At 42.7% G+C, this 20521-nt stretch overlaps 1 protein-coding gene across 5 annotated transcripts in view; it reads right to left on the bottom strand.

Moving 5' to 3' along the window:
* SYTL4 (synaptotagmin like 4) overlaps positions 1-20521 on the bottom strand; it is a 585230-nt gene that overhangs the window by 286105 nt on the left and 278604 nt on the right. For all 5 annotated transcript variants that reach the window (XM_069212747.1, XM_069212740.1, XM_069212773.1 and 2 more), the window contains one exon: positions 13177-13245. The gene's annotated coding sequence lies outside the window, so the exon portion shown is untranslated. The remainder of the gene's footprint in view (positions 1-13176; positions 13246-20521) is intronic.

Below are 20521 nucleotides of genomic sequence, written 5' to 3'. Positions count from 1 at the left end.
AAAGTAAGCACGAGTCATGACTTATGTGTATCGTGGGAAAAGAAGGCGACCGTGCTGTACAGTGAAAGTGTTAACTCGTGAACAACACACATGCATATGCTTGTGAATACAAGCTTACCGTCCTAAAATTAAAGACGAGCATCCTAGGAATACACAGACCAATGGTCCAGCGCTAAATGACGTCTAAAAAGGAGATATGGAACAATAAAAAAATCAAATGAAAGGTAAAGTACCCAATCAAGTTCCTCATATGTATCGTAACATAGAGGTCTAAAGTGTAATAATAGTAGGTTCTAAATTAGAACCATCACAGCGAACATGGTAATACAAACGTGACTAGTACGACAATAAATACTGTGTTACAGTAAAATAACTGATAACCAGTAATGAGGGACAAGGAGTCCCTAGAGATCAATGTAAATAGCAGAAAAAAACAACATTACAGACACAGGTTCTGTACTGGTGAAAAGGCTGAACAGTAGGGAGAACAGAGAGTGGTACAAAGATCTGCGTAAATATAAGGGTTAAGTACCAAGTGCCAAACCCTGAAGTAGATCAAAATAAAGACAGGAGTATCTCCTAGGTAGATACACCGTCTCATAGTAATTGATTACCAGGCAAAAGGTATAACAACGTGGAGTGCCGGCGGGTAAAGTATAAATGTTGCCTCTAGTTAGGAGAGCAACGGATGGGCAGGTGTGCGTGTCAAGCCGAGTCCCGAGAAAGAAAACGGGACTCGGAATTGAACAAGGGAGAGCGGCAGAGCACTTACTTGTCAGAGCTGCTCTGGCCAGGCGGCAACCTACCCCGGTCCGTGGTTCCTGAAGAGTAAAGGAACCCGGGCCGGGACGCTGATATGCGCAACATGCCGGAAACCGAGGATTAGTGTTTCCGGTAAGGGGCAAGGTCAGGCAGTCAGGCAACGCAGGAGCGTTGGTCTGATAATGCCAAACAGTGAGAAGAGACTCCAAATGGGGTCCCGGGACCAAAAAGAAAAAATAAATCAAAAATAAGAAATAATCAGGACACGGACTCGTGAGATAAATGGTGGCACTCAAGAGGGGAGGTGGTGCCATGGGATCAAACAATGCATCATTGGTCAAAAGGTAAATAATATTAAAAAATTGAAAAATAGCCAAATGGTCACTCCAAGCAAATTTAGAATAAAAAAACTAGGACATGGGGTAATGAAAGTACAAAGTCAAAAAAGACAAACTAGTGGGAATCAGCAGTAGTAACTCCACTAGTCTAAAAGTATAGAGGTGAATTATTTGGATAGACAATTCCAAGGAATGTCATCATTCAAGCCATTCACATGAGTGCGTAACTTAAACACCCATCGTTGTTCTAACTCAAAAAGAGAGTTAGGTGTGTTGCGCGAGTCAATTTGTAGTACTACCCACCACATGTTGTCAGGGCTATGTCTCTTGTCAAGAAAATGTAGAGCCAGTTTGGTCGTGGCACGGCCACATCTGATGTTGCTGCGATGTTCATTAATTCTGAGTTTCACTGCTCTTGTGGTCATACCTATATATTGTAAATTACAGGGGCAAGTAATCATGTAAACACAATTCTTTGTGTTGCAATTCGTGTGTTTGACTAGATGCCAAAGGCCTGTGGAATCAAATTCGATGGATTTTAATCGTTTGGTGAGGGTGCATACATTACAGGTACCACAAGGAAAGTGCCCGGCCACAGGTGGGATACCCCATAGTGTTTGTGAATAGGGGGGTGATTGAATGGGGCGGGGTCTGGTATGGACGAGTAAATCTTTAACATTAGTGGTGCGTTTAAAGGCAAATAAAGGTTTTGGAATCTGTGCACCACCACTACATAGAATAGACCATCTCTTATTCACAACTCTTTTGATGGCGTTGGAAAGAGGAGTGAAAGTTGATACACACGTGAGCTTGGGGTCTAGGTCCTGTGAAGTAGTAGATAGTAAAGTGTCTCTGTTGCAGGACTTGGCCCGTTTGTAGGCTGTCCTCACCACCTTGTCTGGATAATGGCGATTACAAAGTTTGTCGGTCAGGTCATCAGCTTGGGAATTGAACATACGTGTGGTACTGCAGTTCTGTCGTAGTCGGAGGAACTGGCCGTAGGGAGGGTTGTCTCTCAGTGCCTTGGGATGGTGACTCTCATACATGAGGAGACTATTGCGGTCTGTAGTTTTATGGTAAGTATGAGTATATAATTTCCCACCCTCTATGCAGATCATGAGGTCCAGAAAAGGTATCTCTGTTTCAGAGACAGAGGATGTAAATTTCAAAAAGGGGTTCAATGTATTAATCCAGGTAGTGAAAGCTTGTACCTCCGACAAGGCACCTTGCCACACGATCAAGAGGTCATCAATATACCTGCGCCAGAGTTTAATGTTGGTATGAAAGGGGTTAGTGTCCGGGAGTATAAACCTTGATTCAAAGTCAAACATATACAGACACGCAAGGCTAGGGGCGAAGGTGCTACCCATCGATGTGCCGTGAGTCTGATGAAAAAGAAGATCCTCGAACTGGAAGAAATTTTATTTCAAGGCTAGAGATGCGCAGTGCATGATGAAATGTACAGGAGAAGTAAGTGTCTGATCAGAATCAATACATGCTTACTATGAGAGATTGTTGAAGGCATTCAAACAGTACAATGGTAATGAGACTATTGAGCCAAAAGACATGAACCATCTTGTGTTCAGATTTGTTGAAGGGCTGAGACTAGAGGCTCGCCAGAAGATTAAAAATCATTTGATCTGTTGGCAAGCGAAGAAGATTGATGAGGTGTTGCAGTATGCGAAATACTGTAGTGACGAGATTGAGCTGAAGCAGAAAAAGTTGAAGGAGAAAGTGATGGTGATGCAGATAAGGGCTGGGCAGGAAGGAATGCAGGGAAATGGAATTCAGCAGATGATACAGCAGCAACCGCAAGGGAATGGTGTGTTTCAGGCACAACCGAGAGGCCGAGGTTTTGTGAATCGTGGTCCAGATTTGAATACTGTTGTAGTTCAAAATGATGTACAAGGGATGAAAAAGATGTCACCATGTCACGCGTGCGGGGGCATGGGGCATTGGAAGCAGGAATGCCCAAATGTGGTGCAGGATGGTGTCGTTCAACAAAGCACTAATGTCGGTACATTAAAAAAAGTGAGAGGTCCAAAATTGAGAAATCAAAATCCAAACTTCCAAAATAACCTGGTTCAGATGCAAGGGCTACAGCCCATGCAGCAAATGCAAATGCCGCGTGTTCAGCCAGCGCAAATGCAGCAAGTACAACAGCAGGTTTCCATGGTACCTAGACAGCAAATGCAATTACCATTAGCTCCAATGGGACAGCAACAGGTGATGCTTCCTCATCAGGTCACAGGTCAAGTGATGAGCCAAAATAATACAGTACAGCAATTCCCATTGCGTGGTGAAGATGGAGTGAATGATGAATGGTCAGATGACAGTTCAGACAGTGAAGAGTGCAGGCTTGCAGCGTCCCTAGAAGTAGGTCAGAGGGGACACTATGTAGAGGGAAAGGTAATGGGCCACCAGGTTTCATTTTTGGTTGATACCGGAGCTACACGTTCCACAGTCAGAAGTGCAGAGGTTCCAAAATTACCACTTTCAGGGCGTACCATAAGAGTGGTCGGAGTAGCAAATCAGTACTTGACAAATCCAATTACAGATCCGGTGCAAGTTGAGATTGGCAACTTCCAGGGTCTGCATAAGTTTGTGGTCTGCGATTCAAGTCCTGTGTCCCTACTGGGAAGAGACTTACTGTGCATAACAAAATGTTTACCTGTTCCAATGATGGAATTGAGGTGCAGACCAACAGTGATGATGAAGGGGATGATGGTCAGTTCTCAGAGTTAGAGACAGAAACTGCGAATGAAGATTACCCTTTGATAACATTATTCCCGATGCTTACAGTGACTGACTTGCCCACGGAGTTACAGGGAACGGTGACAGAGAAAGTGTGGGATTTGACGGGAAAGGAAGTGGGACTGATAAAAGGAGTGGAACCAGTTAAAGTTCAAGTGAAGTCAAATGCAGTGTTTCCCCAGGTGCCAAAATATCATATGGCACAAGATGTCCTTATTCAGGTGTCGCAAATAATCGCGGACTTTGTAAAACAAGGAGTCCTGAAGGAAGTATTGAGCAGCCCAAGTAATTTACCGATAATGGGTCTGAAAAAGCATTGTGGGAGGGTTCGAATTGTGCAGGATTTGAGAAAAATAAATGAAATTGTGGTGAAGTGTAGCCCCATAGTGCCAACCCGGCAGTGATCATGTTTCAAGTTCCGTGTGATGCTGAATGGTTCACTGTTGTAGACTTGTCACAAGCTTTCTTTTCGGTGCCTCTTCATGAGGACAGACAGTTTTTATTCAGTTTCAAATTCCTGGACAAGGTGTACAGCTGGTGCAGAATTCCTCAAGGGTTTTCTGAGTCACCGTCCATCTTCAAACAGATATTTAAAAAGGATTTATAATCCTTAGCACTACCTTTACAGTTCGACTCTAGTGCAGTACATTGACGACTTACTGATTGCGTCTAGGTCAAAAGATGAATGCAGGTTTGACACAATTGCCTTACTGAATCACTTAGGAAAGAACGGACATAAAGTGTCGCAAAAGAAGCTGCAGTACTGTCAGAAAGAGGTAAAGTAATTAGGACACTTGATTGAGAGAGGGTCCAGGAGAATATCATAGGAAAGGGTGACAGCTATTTTGCAGATGAACCCCCTGACAACAAAGAGAGACGTCACAATGTTTTTGGGAATGGTGGGCTACTGCCGCCAGTGGATACCCAACTTTTCGATTATCTCAAAACCATTGATAAAGCTGACAGGCAAAGAGATTAAGGATGAACCGTATACCATAACCTTATCCAAGGAAGAGCTTGAGTCATTTATGGAATTGAGAGAGTGCATTTGCAGGGCACCAGCTTTGGGTATGCCTGATTATACTAAGCCTTTTCTACTGTTTTGTCATGAACGTGATGCTTGTTCTTTGTCTGTCTTAACACAGGTCCATGGAGGTGCAAACCGCCCTGTAGCATATTTTTCAGCTACCTTCGACCCCGTCGCAACAGCCTTACCGGGTTGTTTGCACGCAGTTGCAGCAGTTGGTCAAAGCCTCACACAGTGTTAAGGCATAGTGATACGACATCCCTTGACAGTAATGGTTCCACATTCAGTTGAAATTTTGTTGACTCAAACTAAAACCCAGCACATGACAAATGCCCGACTTACCCGATATGAGAGAATCATTTTGGGGTCGCCTAATGTCTCACTGAAGTGATGTACTGTATTGAACCCGGCAACTCTACTTCCTGTTGAGAGTACAGAGATTAATAATGAAGAGGAAGTGGAGCATGATTGTCTTGAGGTAACAGAATTATGTACCAAGCCCCGACCTGATATTCAAGATACGCAGTTAAAAGAAAATGACTGCATTATGTTTGTTGATGGATCCTGTTTGAGAGACTCAGTCGGAATGCTGAGGGCTGGTTACGCTGTGTGTACCATAGCTGGTATCATTGAAGCTTTCTGGCTCGAGAGAGTGTATTCCACACAAGTGGCAGAGCTAATTGCCCTTACTAAGGTATGCCACGCAGCAGAAAATCCAAGAGTCACTATCTACACCGACAGCAGATATGGATTTGGAATTGTACATGATTTTGGCCAATTGTGGTCACAGAGAGGTTTCATGACCTGTTCTGGTTCTCCTGTGAAAAATGGTGAACAAATTAAGGATTTGTTACATGCGATTCAGTTACCTCTTGAAATTGCTGTGGTGAAATGCAATGCTCACGTTAAGTCACAAGACTTTGTGTCCATGGGAAACGGCTATGCAGATCAAGTCGCAAGGTTTTGCGCATTGAACTGTATATCATTCAAGGATCAGTGAGAATTGTTACCGCAAACTGAAAATGACACATGCTTGAATTTTGCATTAAGGGTGGTTGATACACTCGATGAGCTAAAAACACTACACGGTTGTGCTAGCAGAGAGGAGAAATGCTCCTGGCAGAGAATGCAATTTGTACAAAGAGCTGACGACTTATGGGTCTCAGAGGAGGGGAAATTGGTTTTGACAAACAGTCTTTTGTCACAATTTGCAAGGCTTTATCATGGACAGGCACATCTAGGGAGAGACGCAATGATCAGGTCATTCAAGATTGACTGGTTTAACCCGAAATTCAGACACGCCGCAGAGGTTACTTGTCATAGATGCATCATCTGTCAACAGATGAATGCAGGAAAAGGGACTGTGGTAACTTTGAGCCACATAGGGAGAGCTGGTGGTCCATTTAGCAAGATGCAAATGGATTTCATTGAAATGCCGGTTTGTGGAGGATTGAAGTACGTGTTGGTGATTGTGTGTGTTTTCAGCCACTGGATTGAAGCTTACCCTACACGTAGAAATGACAGTCTCACAGTTGCAAAGCTGCTGCTTAGAGAACTAATACCCAGGTTCGGGTTTCCAGTCTGTATAGAATCAGATAGGGGCAGACACTTCGACAATGAGGTGATTAAGCTCTTGTGTGCTGCATTAGACATTGAACAGAAGCTGCATTGTAGCTACCGCCCTGAAGCATCAGGACTAGTAGAACAAATGAATGGTACCCTGAAGTTGAGAATGGCAAAGATGTGCGCAGCTACCAATATGAAGTGGCCAGATGCATTGTCCTTAGTGCTGATGTCGATGAGGAACTCCCCTGATAAGAAGACAGGACTATCACCCCATGAGATCCTTATGGGTAGAGCTATGAGGCTACCCGCAGTGCCTGCAAATGCTCTTGTGAATATCACGGATGATATGGTGTTGGACTACTGCAAAGGTTTGGCTGATGTGGTTCGCTCTTTTTCTCACCAGGTGGAAGCCAACACATTGCCACCGATCAGTGATCCAGGTCACACCCTGCAAGCCGGTGACTGGGTGGTTGTCAAGAAGCACGTGAGAAAGTCATGTTTGGAGCCGCGCTGGAAGGGGCCATATCAAGTAATACTGACAACAACCACTGCTGTGAAATGGGCAGGCGTTCCAAATTGGATACATGCCAGTCACACAAAGAAGGTAACGTGTCCCACTGATGAGGAATTTGAAGTATCCGACTCAGCAAGTCCAGAGAAGGAAGTCTCAGGGCCTGAAAATAGCCAAGGGGGAACTGAGACTGTAGGAGAGCCCGCTGAGAACAGCCTAGTCCCTCAAACAGTAAACGAGTTCGAGAGAGGTGACAGTGTGCCTATATCAGTAGAGGCAGCAGGAGAACTAAATCAAGGAGAGGTTCTCCCAGAATTAGACGGATACGGGCTAGAGCTTGAACCTGTCACAGATCCAGAAGAAGAAGAAGGGGAAATAGTAGAGAGAGAGATCAAAGCACACCGGCATCCCCCGAGCCAATTGCAGGTCCAGAAAGAGAAAACACCATAGCACAAGAGGAGGGTGCTGTTCAGCGTCCTGAAAGGACAAGCAGGAAGAAGACGCACCAAGGTGATAACTGGCCAGAGAAACAGGCTGCGAAAGAGAGGATCGTACCAGGTGAAACAATAACAGAAGAAACTGATACATCCCGAATAGAGGATAAAAGTGAAGGAGAATTGCAAGGCGAACGCAGATTGAAAAGAAAGAGAACCGCAAATATAAGGTACGCAGGTCCTGAATGGGTATATGCAACAACATCTGAATGGCAACAAGAATTCTTAGCATTCTGTTTTGATCGAGAAGTACCAGGCCAACACTACGGTACCTGAAATAAATTAAAGAAAGACTTTGTTAAAAAAAAAAATGAAATCGAAAGCTAAAAAGCTGAGAAAGAGACTTATAAACTACCGGATGCGACACTGATAACCTGAATCAACTTTGAAAACCCGATTATGACAAGCTGCTAAACCTGATTCGACAAAAGGGTCCTGGAGTGAGTGAAACGCTGTAAATACACACGGAGAGAGAGAGACATTTGCATCAAGAAAAAAAAAAGTTTTATATCGTCCTCAAGTTGATTGTTGTTCTGCTATCTGATTCTTTACAGACATGGCTTATAATAGAGGTAGTAACAAAAAGGGTAAGGTGTGTGGTTGGTTAAGTCTTATATTAGGTATTGTGTGTGCAATAATAATTGTAGGAGTGATTGTGGGAATGCCGTGGTTGGATAAGAAAGCAACTAACAATGCTTCAAAACCTGAGACTACAACACTAACACTGTGGGAAAAGTTTGAGCAGGATACAAAACACTTGCATGAGGGAACTAACTCAAAGGGTGAACTCTCCACTAATGTCTTCTATTGCTTGCTGAATGAGTATGTTGAAACCATGGATGCTAAAAACTGTTATGTGTGCACAAAGATTCCTTCATCAGTCCAAGAAGGGGCCACCTACCATAGCTTGCCATTAACTTACGGGATAAGTTGTAGTTTGCTGCTAACAAGATTCTATAATCAAGAGCATGTGCAATACTTTTATTCAAATTTGGATGTGGTGTTTTCTTTTGTGCCAGTGATTGAGTTTCTGAACAAATTAGCTAAGGAGCATAGTATAAAATTAGTTAGAGGTTTCTTTGAACCAACGCTTACATTTGGGACAGCTTATGCACACCGCAATAATCTGACTTGCTAATTGACACCTGTAGAGAAAAGCTTCTTAGATCACACCGATGATAGACACAAAGCATTGAAAGAAAGATTAGAAAAGGGGCTAGAGAAACGCACATATGCAAATGATTATGCTTACACTGCAATACAGATGCAAGGCAAACTAGCTATAGATGCATTACATGTAGAAAGGCTTTGTATATATAGGCCGAAATCTGAACATGACACTTTATTTGTGGGAACGAGTGAATGCAGGCATGTGTTTTTGTTTCAGAGTAAATGGACATTCATGTTAAATGGACAGGATCCAGCGATCCCTGGGATCTATTATATCTGTGGACTTAATGCTTATTACCGTCTCCCTAAGGGATGGTATGGGACATGTTATTTCGGAATAGTTTTCCCAAAGATTTACCAGATTGATGACTTAAAGCAAATACCTAAAACGTCTGAATTACAACATGTTAGACAAAAACGAGAGACAGCGGCTGCTGTCGTTGGTGACATATTTGGAGCCATAATTCCTTCAGTAGGGGTTATCTTAAAATCCATAAAGATTCGAAAGTTGTCTACTATTGTGGATAACATGCTGACAAATTTTACAGGGGCTATAATCCTGATGGATACTGAACTTGCTGCGGAAAGAGCTATGACTCTTCAAAATCGGCTTGCTTTAGACATTCTTTTAGCAAAGAGCGGCAGAGTCTGCAAGATGTTCAACAAGTGTCATTGTTGCTCAAATATACCGGACAATAGTAAAAAGATTAGAGGTATGCTTACTAACCTAACTAAAGATAGTGCAGATTTGAAGGAACCTGGAGTGTGGGAGAAATTAGGAAAAGGAATCGCCAGAGTAGGGAGCTGGTTTACCAATATTTGGAATGGGGTTCTTGCAAAAATACTAGGGGGTCTATTAATTGTTCTGGCCTGTTTATTAGGTTTATGGGGAGCATGCAAAATTAATGATAAAATTAAAAGAGATTGGACAAAGAGGAATAAGAAGAATGAAGAAAGTGAAAGGGAGAAAATGTTTAATGAAATTTGGGAAAGTTCACACAAGGGACAGGATGTTGAAATGTGCATTATGCGCAAGGTGAAAAATTAAAGTGAAAGGTCAAAGGGAAAGGTTTGTGTGATGACGAACGTCAGAGGAGGGACTGAGAGAGCGTAGCTTATATAATCTATATTAACATAAATGTTTATGAATTAATGTGTGATAATGTCGCATAGAAAACTGTAATAGTAATTTTGCTTAAACGTGCACCTGAAATGTGACCATGGGGAGTGGCCGCCAATGTATACGTAGACTAATAATGATGATTAAAATGTTTATGTATCAATATATTGAATACGTTTATATTAATTAGCAATAATTGTGTTATTGAATTTGTGCTGAAATCCTTATAGGCCTTAAGTTAGCATGAGCCGAAGCTTAGCTGCTTGGCTCTCATATTAAATGTATTTTTCCTATCTTGCAATGTGCTGACTCACAAAAGGACATGACCTTTGTTTTTTTCTTCAAACTAGAAGACGAATGTAACCATGCTAGATCCGTTCCCATTAATTTTTCATTGCTTGTAGAATAATGTTAAAAACAAAATGAAACAGTGTAAATTAATGTAATGTACAAGGTCATTCAAACCGGTGAAGACAATGGAGCTACTGACCAAAAGATGTGCAAAGAATTACAGAAAGATGAAATCATACCGGATGTGCCACCTCTGAAGACATCGAATAGGAGGACCAATCAGATACTTGTAAAATAATATGGGGTGAAAGAGTAGGTGACCTAATTTGTTTTCTGATAGGTTAAAGATAGTGGGGTATAACAAATGTCCAATAACATTTTGGGGGAATGTACCACGAAAAAGGGATAAAAACCCATGACACGGGGAGTCATTTAGAATTAGGTAGGGAATGCTATTGATTTTATCCAGAAACTTTGTCACTCTGGTGACTTACTTGGTTTTACTTAAACCATCCTTGTCCTTAGATTGCCCATTTACTCTTTACCTCCTTATTAGGGAAGTGCCCTTTTTTCCCCCGGAGCTGAGTTCTGACAGATGGCGATTTGACTGATGTCCTGAAGACGAAGACTGAACCTGTGTGCTGATCTAAACTTTGGAGGGTAATTATCACAATGCATATGTGATTTGTCTGTTTGCTTTTCCTTTCTAGGTACCAACTGCTTACTTTTGACAGAGACCATAGTTAGATGTTTTCCAAATTGATGCTCTAAATTGTTTTGCATGAAGCCCAACATGCGAATGCTAATCAGTGGTTAGGACAGGTGTTCACCAAACTGACACAAATAGACAAACGACCGAACCTATGCTTTGTTGAACCGACGCGTTATTGACACTCTGCTAAATTGATCTATGTTCACTCCGTGTTATGTGCTGATGTTTGTGATTCTCCATTTAATGAAATCTTACCAAAGTTGCCATATCATGACTATGATATTATTTTTCTTGGTTTTAAGATTGACGTATTTGCTTCTAGAATTGTAATCAATAGGGAATAAAACTTCATAAAATTCTACTAAACTGGTGTGGTTATTCATGACTGCAAGGTCATGGTAGTGGCTTTGAATTGATTAATGACTTTGACTAAAGTGAAATGTATTGGTGTGATAAATATTGACGACATCATAGATGTATTGACTGACATACTGATTAGCTATCTCGTCCTAAGGTGTCTCTCAACTGGGTCAAAAGATTCATTGGCCTAAGACGAGTCCTGATGTGTAATAAATTATCATAAAGGGACGCGTTAACATTGACATCCTTCCACAAATATCAAAGGGGCTGAATCGTTTAAATGCTGATCAGGCATGCACGTCAAAAATGTGATAGTTTAACTATTCCCTCAACGGTCTTAACGACGTAAATATAGTAATCAGGAAACTGTTTTGACCAACCCGTATACCAAATGCAACATGGAAATTATATCAAGAAGGCGCACAGACCAGTACTTATTTACCGCATAAGAAAAACCCATTACTTCTGGAAGACAGAATGCCCAGAAGAACTAAACAAATTATTAGAATTCTTGTGCTAAAAAATAAAATGAATTAGAACCCTGGCCACTATGTGCCATGGCGCTGTCTGAATAACACAATTCAACTTCGTGGCATTTGATATTGCGGTACATTTTAAGCAGATCCGTCAAACGGGACTAAAGCTCTTCGTCACCAAAAAACTATTTTCCTATTGACTAAGCCAGTGACTCCCAACCTTTTGACTTCTGTGGACCCCCAGTTTATCATTACTGGAACCTGGGGACCCCTCACTGAGTCATTACTGAAAGCTGGGGACCTAATCTGTTAATATTATTTAATTCTCTAAGCAGTCGCGGACCCCCTGAGGAGGCTTTGCGGACCCCAGTGGTCCCCAGACCACAGGCTGGGAACCACTGGACTAAGCAATCCAGCCATAATTCTCTCGATTACCATATTAAATAATGTTTTTTTGAAAATATATTTGAATATGCTCCTGTACCTATGTGATTACCAATATGAAAAGGTGATACCTACTTTGTTACCCCTCTGAAAAATTCACCATTCAATATTTCAAGCTTCAACATGTCATATATACATTGTTATATTGGCTGCAGATTAGATTCACTACCGACTGCACATGCACCTCAAATAACATGTTATATAACAAAATTCAATTAATGTCCTTTAAAAAAGAAAAACACAAGTTTTTACCTTTGTCCACAATATATCAAGAAATCCTTGACATATAACTTTTAGGATGGGCTGGGTGAAACACAATACGTCCTTCACTGACACCCTTCCCACTACTGTACTCAAAACACATCTGACACCAGAAATAACAAACTTGGCCAACACAGTGCGCTGCTAAAAAATAAACAGTACCCCAGACAGAGCCTCAATTAAGGTACTGTAATGGGGTTATTGGATCCAAGGAGGCTCCCGCGCAAGTGGGGCCGATGGAGAAGTGTCCCTGGGGTGCTTCCGAGAGCGTTGCGCTGCTACCGTGCAACAGAGAAAGGAAACAGGAAGAGGACACGTAGGCGTTTGAAGAGAAGCATGGTGGAATAGAGGGTGTGGACGGGCAGAAGGAGAGAGACGACTGTACGGAGGCGACAGGGCGAACAAGGACCGCAAGAGAAAAACGGAGAGGAGACCGGGGTGAGCCGCACACCAACGGAATCGAGGAAGGACTGCAGCGACAGAGTTCACCTTTGGAACCAGAAAACCTGCCACGTCCCTGGAGAGACATGGTTAGAGCAGGTACGTGCCTGTATACGGGCTATGAGCACTTTCTGAGTAAATCAGATACACAGAGGGGGGACGGGAGAAGAGGAAACGAAAAATGGGAAGGCAGGGAGAAAGTACAATATAATTTTTTGTGAAAGGCAAGGGAAATATGTCTAATTCATTGCCTGTGAATCGAAACATGCATGTTCAAATCACTAATTACTGAAACTTTTTGTTTCTAAGCACGCACACCAATTCACTGGGAAAGAACTACCCATAGAGAGAACATGACATACCACAGAGGGGGCACAGTTATTTCACTTCCCTCCTCACACACCCTAACCCTACCAGATGTAAATAAATTATAAAAACCCCAGACTTACCTCCTGTTTCTATATCTTGTGTTTTCCCCTCACACTCTGGAGTGACATCCCAAGGATCCCGAAGAATACCTGGAAGAAAACAAATTAGAGACCATTAAAAGTGAAAGACAAGGGAAAAGAGACAGTACATAACATAAGAAGGAATAAGAGAACTAATAAAAAGAAGGAAAACACGAAAACAGAAGAGAGAGACTAGAAAAACGGAGATACAAAGAGGACTTTTTGAACTCCTTAACCGAGTACCAGAAGGACGGTAACCTAAAAATAAAAAAATAATAAAGGAAAGTGCCATAGTATTTATTGTAATCCACATCCTTTACCGTGTGAAACCTTGTGAATGGACTGAATTAGAGAAAGGGGAGTTTTTTTTTTTAATCAGACTAGCACACTACAGGTACATACACAAAATCAAAGTCCACCCCATCGCCACAAGGTGTTCTGCATAAAGTACAGAAGCAAAAGGAAAAATAAGGAATGGCATACTATGTTAATAAACAAATTTGGTCATGTGAAATATCTAAACCCACAGCTCTTATCCCACTCACAAGAATTCAGAAATACACTCCACAGAACACTGATGCCTTGATTATGAAGGTGCTGTTTTTTGGTGCAAGGATACTGAATGGCTGGAATCCCAATTTCTGGCTGGTATTCCTGCACTAGATCTGGTGAATACAAGTTTTCTGTCAGGAACAGGGTAAACCACTAAAATCCAGACTTATCAGGACCTTTTCTGGCTCTTTCCCTCATTCTGGGAAGAAAAGCACTGATATTTTCCATCTGCTCACAGCAGTTGCAAAGTGTTAGAGAGAGGGTGGGTGGAAGTTACAGCGGTGGGGTTTGGAGTAGTCTGGGTAGGCTCGAGCCTGTCCAGATGAACCATTTTTTACTGCCACCATGGTGAGTGAGTTAGGTGTGGGCCATGCTATACTGCCCATACAACTTCTAACAGGGTCTAGTATCTCTGGGCCTGGAATTATCAGTTTGAGACTTCGCCAACCTGATAATTCCAGACCCAGAGACATTTGGAATTGCGAGATATAGAACAGCAGCATTAATTCTTTTAGATCTGTCAGCAGCTTTTGACTCTGTCTCACCAACGTTGACTCCAAAGGTTGCATGAAATTGGTTCCTACTCAGCTGCATTGTAGTGGTAATATATCCCAATCAATACAGCTATGCCATTTTAGATCTAGCTCTGGAGATTTGCACTGTGGAGTTCCCCAGGGCCCTTCCTGGAGCCCTACTCTGTTTAATATTTAATCAGCACACCTTTGGTAAGTATTGTGAAGAAAAGGGGTTGTGATGTATGCTGATGACACACAATTGATTATTTCAATTGATGATAAGCATAATGAAATGCAGGGGAACTTGGTTGGCTGCCTTTCAGAGGTAGTAGGGTGGCTGTAAACACATTAAATGCTGAAAAAAACAGTGCTATTTGGGGAAGCCAGTAAGGACTAGAATGACTCTTGGTGGCCGATGTTGTTATGCCCAGTACCAAAACCTAAAAAAGTGGCAAATAATCTAGGATCTTAACTGATGCTGCTCTTCCATTACATGAAAAAGTAACTAGGGTAAGCAGGACCTGTTTGGCCTTTTACGCACCCTTTGAAAACTATTTCAATGGATCCCAGTGGTATGAAGAAGAAACACTGTTCAAGTCTAGATGAAGAGCAGGTTTGACTAAGGGAATGTGTTGTATGTAGGTATGGCAGAGTGCTTGTTCATGTGTCTCCAGGCTATTCAGAATGCCACAGCAAGACTTATCTGCAATAAGACCAGTAGGAGCTCAGCTTCGGCCTGTCAACTATATCTATTGGCTCTCAGTTCGTAAAAGAGCTATCTTTAAGCTAATGTGCCATTCGCACAGAGCACTTCCTGATAAGAGCCCAGTAATATTACAGAACAGAGTTACTTTTCACAGCCTGTACGGGATTTTCATTTAGCCAACCAGGCTTTAATATCTTGTAGAAGAGTTAAGAAACTTAACATGTGGGGCTGCTCTTAATTTCTTAGCAGTTGACCACTGGAATAATCTTCCTCGGAATCTACGTGCAATGTCAGATTTGTTAGCTTTCGAAAGAAACTGAAGACCAGTTTGTCTCCACTTTAGGTCCTCAACCATAACTGGTTATTTTGTTTCCAAATCTGTTTTATTGTCTTGCAATACAACAACAACAACCGCAGTGTTGGGGGGCAGTGTCACAGGACACTTCAGGAACATAATCTGAGAGTAATTTCCCACACTAAAATGGGGTACACAAGTATATCACAATTTACAACATAATCAAAGAGCATATAACGTACAGTGTTACAATACCCAGATAGCGAAGACAGTGGAAGTGGAAGGTGAGGAAGGAGAGTAGGAGTGTAGTGTAGCTAGACACCAAAAGAGCTGGGTGTGCAGAGGTATTGTGGATCCGAAACAAGCTGGATCTGTGTGTGAGGACAAACACGCACAATCAAAAGCAGACAGAAGCCTGTCTAGGACATCCCATTATTAATCTGCGAATGTGCATAGGTGATCATATCCTCCACGGGCAACCCCTTGGTCTGAAGGATAAGGATGAATAATTACAATGTGGGATAATTTTAGTTGTCAACTTCTTCAAGGTGGACGGATATAATTCTTGGCTTCAAGTTTCACTGGAAATATGTCCCAGTCTTCACTTCCCACACGCAGCTGGCCACTATCGCAGAGGGATCTCAGTACACATGCCTCTGCCTGCGCCCACTTCAACACTAAATAATAACACCATCTGGAGATCTCCAGTGGTAGGGGTGCCTTCCACTGCATGGGAATTTGACGTTTATACAAAATAAAGGCTAGGTTAACAAATCTATGAAGATATTTGTCCTGTTTGGCTCTGCGATGGATACCCAATAAGAAGGATTCTAGGGTAAGGGCCAATGAGTATTCAGTTACATTGAAAACTTTACCTGTAACACCATGCCACACATCCGGCAGTGGGGAGCATTCCCATACCATGTGGTAAAAACCTGCTTCAACAAATCCACACCGCAGGCAACTAGAGGTAGCGGCAGAGAACATAAGTTTAAGGTGCTGTGGAGATAAGCAGGCATGGTGGGTGAAATTAAACTGTGTAAAGCGGAATCTTGGATTGTGAGACACGCCCTTCACTTGTTGGAGAGCCTCCGTCCAGGTTTAAGGTGTTCATGGTTGTGGGAGAATGGAGTTCCATCTAGTGAGTGCTGCCTCCATGGTCGTAGTAGTGGGCTCAGACAGGGCTCCGTATAAAAGTGTGATTGCCTTCGTTTGACCAACATCTGATAATTATGTGTAAAGGATAGGAGAATGTGACAGCTCCATATGGCCAACCCCCTAGGCGGTGCAGCGCAAGCGGTGGATAGCATAGTAGGTCAAGAAATGGCCTGGGCACAAACAGATAAGCCCCATAATAGCGGAATATGACAAAGGTGCTACTGTCAAAATAGTATCCCAGTGTCTCCATCCCGACCTCTATCAAGGGGGCAAGATCGTGATTCATGGGCAAGTGGGTTCTGCCCGGCAGGTGAGTACTGGGGATTAAGAGGGAATTCGGAGGAGGACAAGATCCGCCCCTTACATAACGGTGCCAGCAATCACAAGCAATCTTCATTAAAATGGTTCCCTTAGACAGTGGTCGCATGAGATCTGAAAGCCAAACATAGATGGAAGTGTGCCCAATCTCGCTTGTATCTTCTCTGTTTCCACATTAGCAGTTGTGCCAAGTCAGCAGAGGGGCCATTGCAATTGTGTTGCGGCATAGTAAAGTTAAACATTTGGAGCGCTGGGGCCCCCACATTAGTCATCATACTAAACCATTCAATTCCTGAAAGAAACTCTTGGGGATAACTTAAAACGTAACTTGTTATGATAAGGCTTAGATATCCCTTTGAGAACGAGCGTTGGAGTTAATTCTCAGTGAAATTCTGTCCCTCATATTTTGGGCCTAAAAGGCCACCAGCTCTTCACATACAGTGAAGAGACTTAATTTCTTTGCCATATCAGAAGTGGAGCAGTTGATATTTACAAATACTAAGTCTGTAGAAAGGCAGAACTCTTGCAAACCATTTTCAGCGTACCATAATGAACATGGTAAACACTTTTAGAAAAAGAAACTTCACTTCAAACAGCTGGGGCACAGATCTTCACCAGTTTATTCTTCAAAGTGTTACCGGTATGTTCTAGTCAGTGCTTAATTTGTAAACAAAAAGGTGCCGGTGCCCAAAGCCCTCCTCTTAAACATGCGGCTGCTGCAATTAAATGTGTGAACACGGAATACTGAGGCGGCGTAATCCTGAAGCCACCTCGGCTCTCCTCAATCCATATAAAGCCACTCCCTGTCCCTTCAGATCACTCTTGCAGCTTTCTACTTTCTCCCTTTGTGACGCTTTTTCGTTTTTTCCTTCCTCCGTCTTTCCCATATGTGTCTTTTCCTCGCAACAAATGCTTGAGGCAGAAGAATAAGCCCCGGCCCTCAAAAATAAGTGCCGGTGCTCAGCACCGGAAACAACAAGCACAAATTAAGCACTGAAGGGAACTGAATTAGAGTGCGTGTCTTCTGGCACCAACCTAACAACATCCCCAAGTTTTAAAAGGATTGAATGCAGCCACTATTAAACCATACACCACCGAAACATTTACCACCCTTCAGATCCGTGTTGCAGACAATGGACAAACCTCGATATCACAAAAAAGAAAAATACGTTTATAATACAGTGCTCTAAACTAAAACAGCTTACAAATTAGCCCAAGATAAAAATTATCAGGTAATGTTTTAAATATCACAGTTCCTTCATTTAACAGGTTTCAGTTTTATAATTCAGAAACACAGCGCCTAAAGTCTGATTATACCTCAAAGATTTTTTTTTAATTATTTATTAGGTGTGCGACAGAAAGCACATTATCTCCAGGTGCCAGGGATCTAAAATAAAAATAAATAGTTACAAGATGTCCTGTCTATCCTGAGTACCATCTTTAGCAATAGATCTAAAATAAGGAAAAGGAAAGTTTTTATTGCCTTAATAAAATAAATCAGTGCTGTTTCTGCACGTTTGACTAGTGAAGTCACTTGGCACCTTGACAGTACACAAAGCACTTCAAAGGTCATCTGCTATGGGTGACGAGTAGAGGAAGGGAAGTTCTTCCCTAATCATATTACAGGATACAAAAAACAACCCCACTTCTTACTTACATTCACTCTTCGTCACATTGCTTTTACGTCCTTTGTCTCCATATGCTTTCCTCACTATAAACTGCATTGTGTTCTACTACTAAATTGAGAGTTATGTGACCTGAAGCATGATCGTTAGTGACAGAGGTAGGCAGCTACAAAGGAAATCAAAGCTACCGCAGAAACGCTTTAACTGGGGCTTCCACTTTTTATAAAGGCACTATCAAACTGCCACTAGAAGGATTTAATATTAATAGGACACGGATATTTCATTTCTGATACAAGGAGGAGTGGCAACGGGTCATTGTGGGTTGTTTTTTTCATTGCTAAGGTAAAACAGTAGAATGGGATGATCAATACAAATGTCAATAATGAAAATTATTTAAATAAACATATTTTAAAATTAGGTTACAATGAAGAAAAGGAAAATGCCTTTGTAGCACAACAGAGACTGGCAGCCACACCTGTGTGCCTTCCAAGTCCCCCTGTTTCACATAAATGAAGGAACCTCAGGGTAAATGTTTCTTTTTAAACTATTGTTATTGAGTTTTTTTTCCCCTTTGTGTAAGGGTTCTGGTTACATTATACCTTGTGAAAAAATAAATTAGTCGACAGTCATGTTACGGCGTTGGAAAAAAGGGATAACAGGTGGATGCACACATATGAAAAGGGGTTAAAGTAATGGCAAACATTGTCTTAAAGACATATTGTCAAAAAGACATATTTTGCAAGTTGTACAATATCGTCGTTCGAGCTATGGGTCCCAGAAAGGTTCAACCGTGTTGGTTTAATCAATTTCGGGTCTAAACTTAAGCATCTCAGTAGCTCTGTAGGAACAGATATGATATAGAAGGAGAAGTAAGAAACCTTTATCATCAACAGAGGGACCAAAGAAGCAAGGGAAAAATACGAGGTTAAGGAGGCAATGAGGGAGGAGGCACGAACGAGGTCACCAAGTGGGTATACAGGACAGGACAGATGAGGTAGGCATGGGTTGAGGTATCGGGCATATGAGCATCCCGGCTTACATCTCTTGGGAGTACGGGGTGAGGGGAGACAGCAAACCAGTACAGGTTTTTTTTTTTTTTTTTGAGACGATGAAGGGTGGAAATTTCTTAGGGGGGGGGGTGTCTCCACCAGTCGGCTCCCTGAACTGGGCAAGCATGACATTCCAGGCTGCTGCTATGGGGCACTTTCGGAGTAGCCGGACTTCCCCCTAATGTAATGTGGTGCTCTCCACTTCTCCTCACCCTGCGCCACTGCGAGGCGTTGGGGGCTGTTGGGGGCTGAATGGCGAGAAGACAGCCAGCAGGAGGGCAAGATTGGCAAAGCATGCCCGCACTTTATGATTCTCCCTCTTGGGGAAGATACCGAGGGCTGTGGCCTCACAGGAATTCAATGTCGCTAGTTCTGCAACGGTGGCTAGTGTGGTGTGAATTGCTTGCCGATAACTGGTGATACGGGGGCATCGCCAGAGCATGTGCTGGAGGTCAACTGTCGGAGCCCGGAATCTGAGGCAGGTAAGTTTGGCTGTGGGGAGCATGCGGTTCAACCGTGAGGGCATGAGATACGCCCTGTGTAACACCATGTATTAGATGTTTTTAAAACGTGCATTATGAGGTATAACCTAGGGGGAGTCCAGGGCCCTGGACCACTCAGTGTCAAGTAGGGGTCGCGTCAGATCCTCTTCCCAGACGTGACGAAGGTGTGTTAGTGGGGGGTCCCCATGTACTCTGATTTCTTCGATAAACCATGTTTCTAGTTGACAATCTCCTCCCATAATGTATGAGATATGCATTACAGAATGGTTAGGAGGTTCTTTGTCCACCGTACGCCACAGGGCCCGAATCGCCACCAGCAGCTGACCGTGTAGCAGGAACTGCCCCGGAGGGATGTCATAATCCTGGCGTAGTTTGTCAAATGTGGAAAGATAGTCATCCTAGAAGAAACCTCCCACCATGTTGAGGGAACGATTGTGCCGCGCTGTCAGCTGGTTGGCCATAAAGTGTCTCAAGGGTCCTGAAAGGCCCTGTAGGCCTAGAGCGGCAGAGTAAGGGAGCACCTATCTTGTCAACTGAGTGATCCTGGTCAGGCACTTCCGGGTCACATATACAAGGAGGGACAGGAGTGATGCATCTTTATGATAGGGTAGCCCAGCTGACGGA

The sequence above is a fragment of the Pleurodeles waltl genome, chromosome 2_1 (genome assembly GCF_031143425.1).
Source record: "Pleurodeles waltl isolate 20211129_DDA chromosome 2_1, aPleWal1.hap1.20221129, whole genome shotgun sequence".
Classification (NCBI taxonomy): Eukaryota; Metazoa; Chordata; class Amphibia; order Caudata; family Salamandridae; genus Pleurodeles; species Pleurodeles waltl.
Note: the sequence above shows the minus strand (reverse complement) of the source record. Positions and strands in the feature narration are given on the sequence as shown.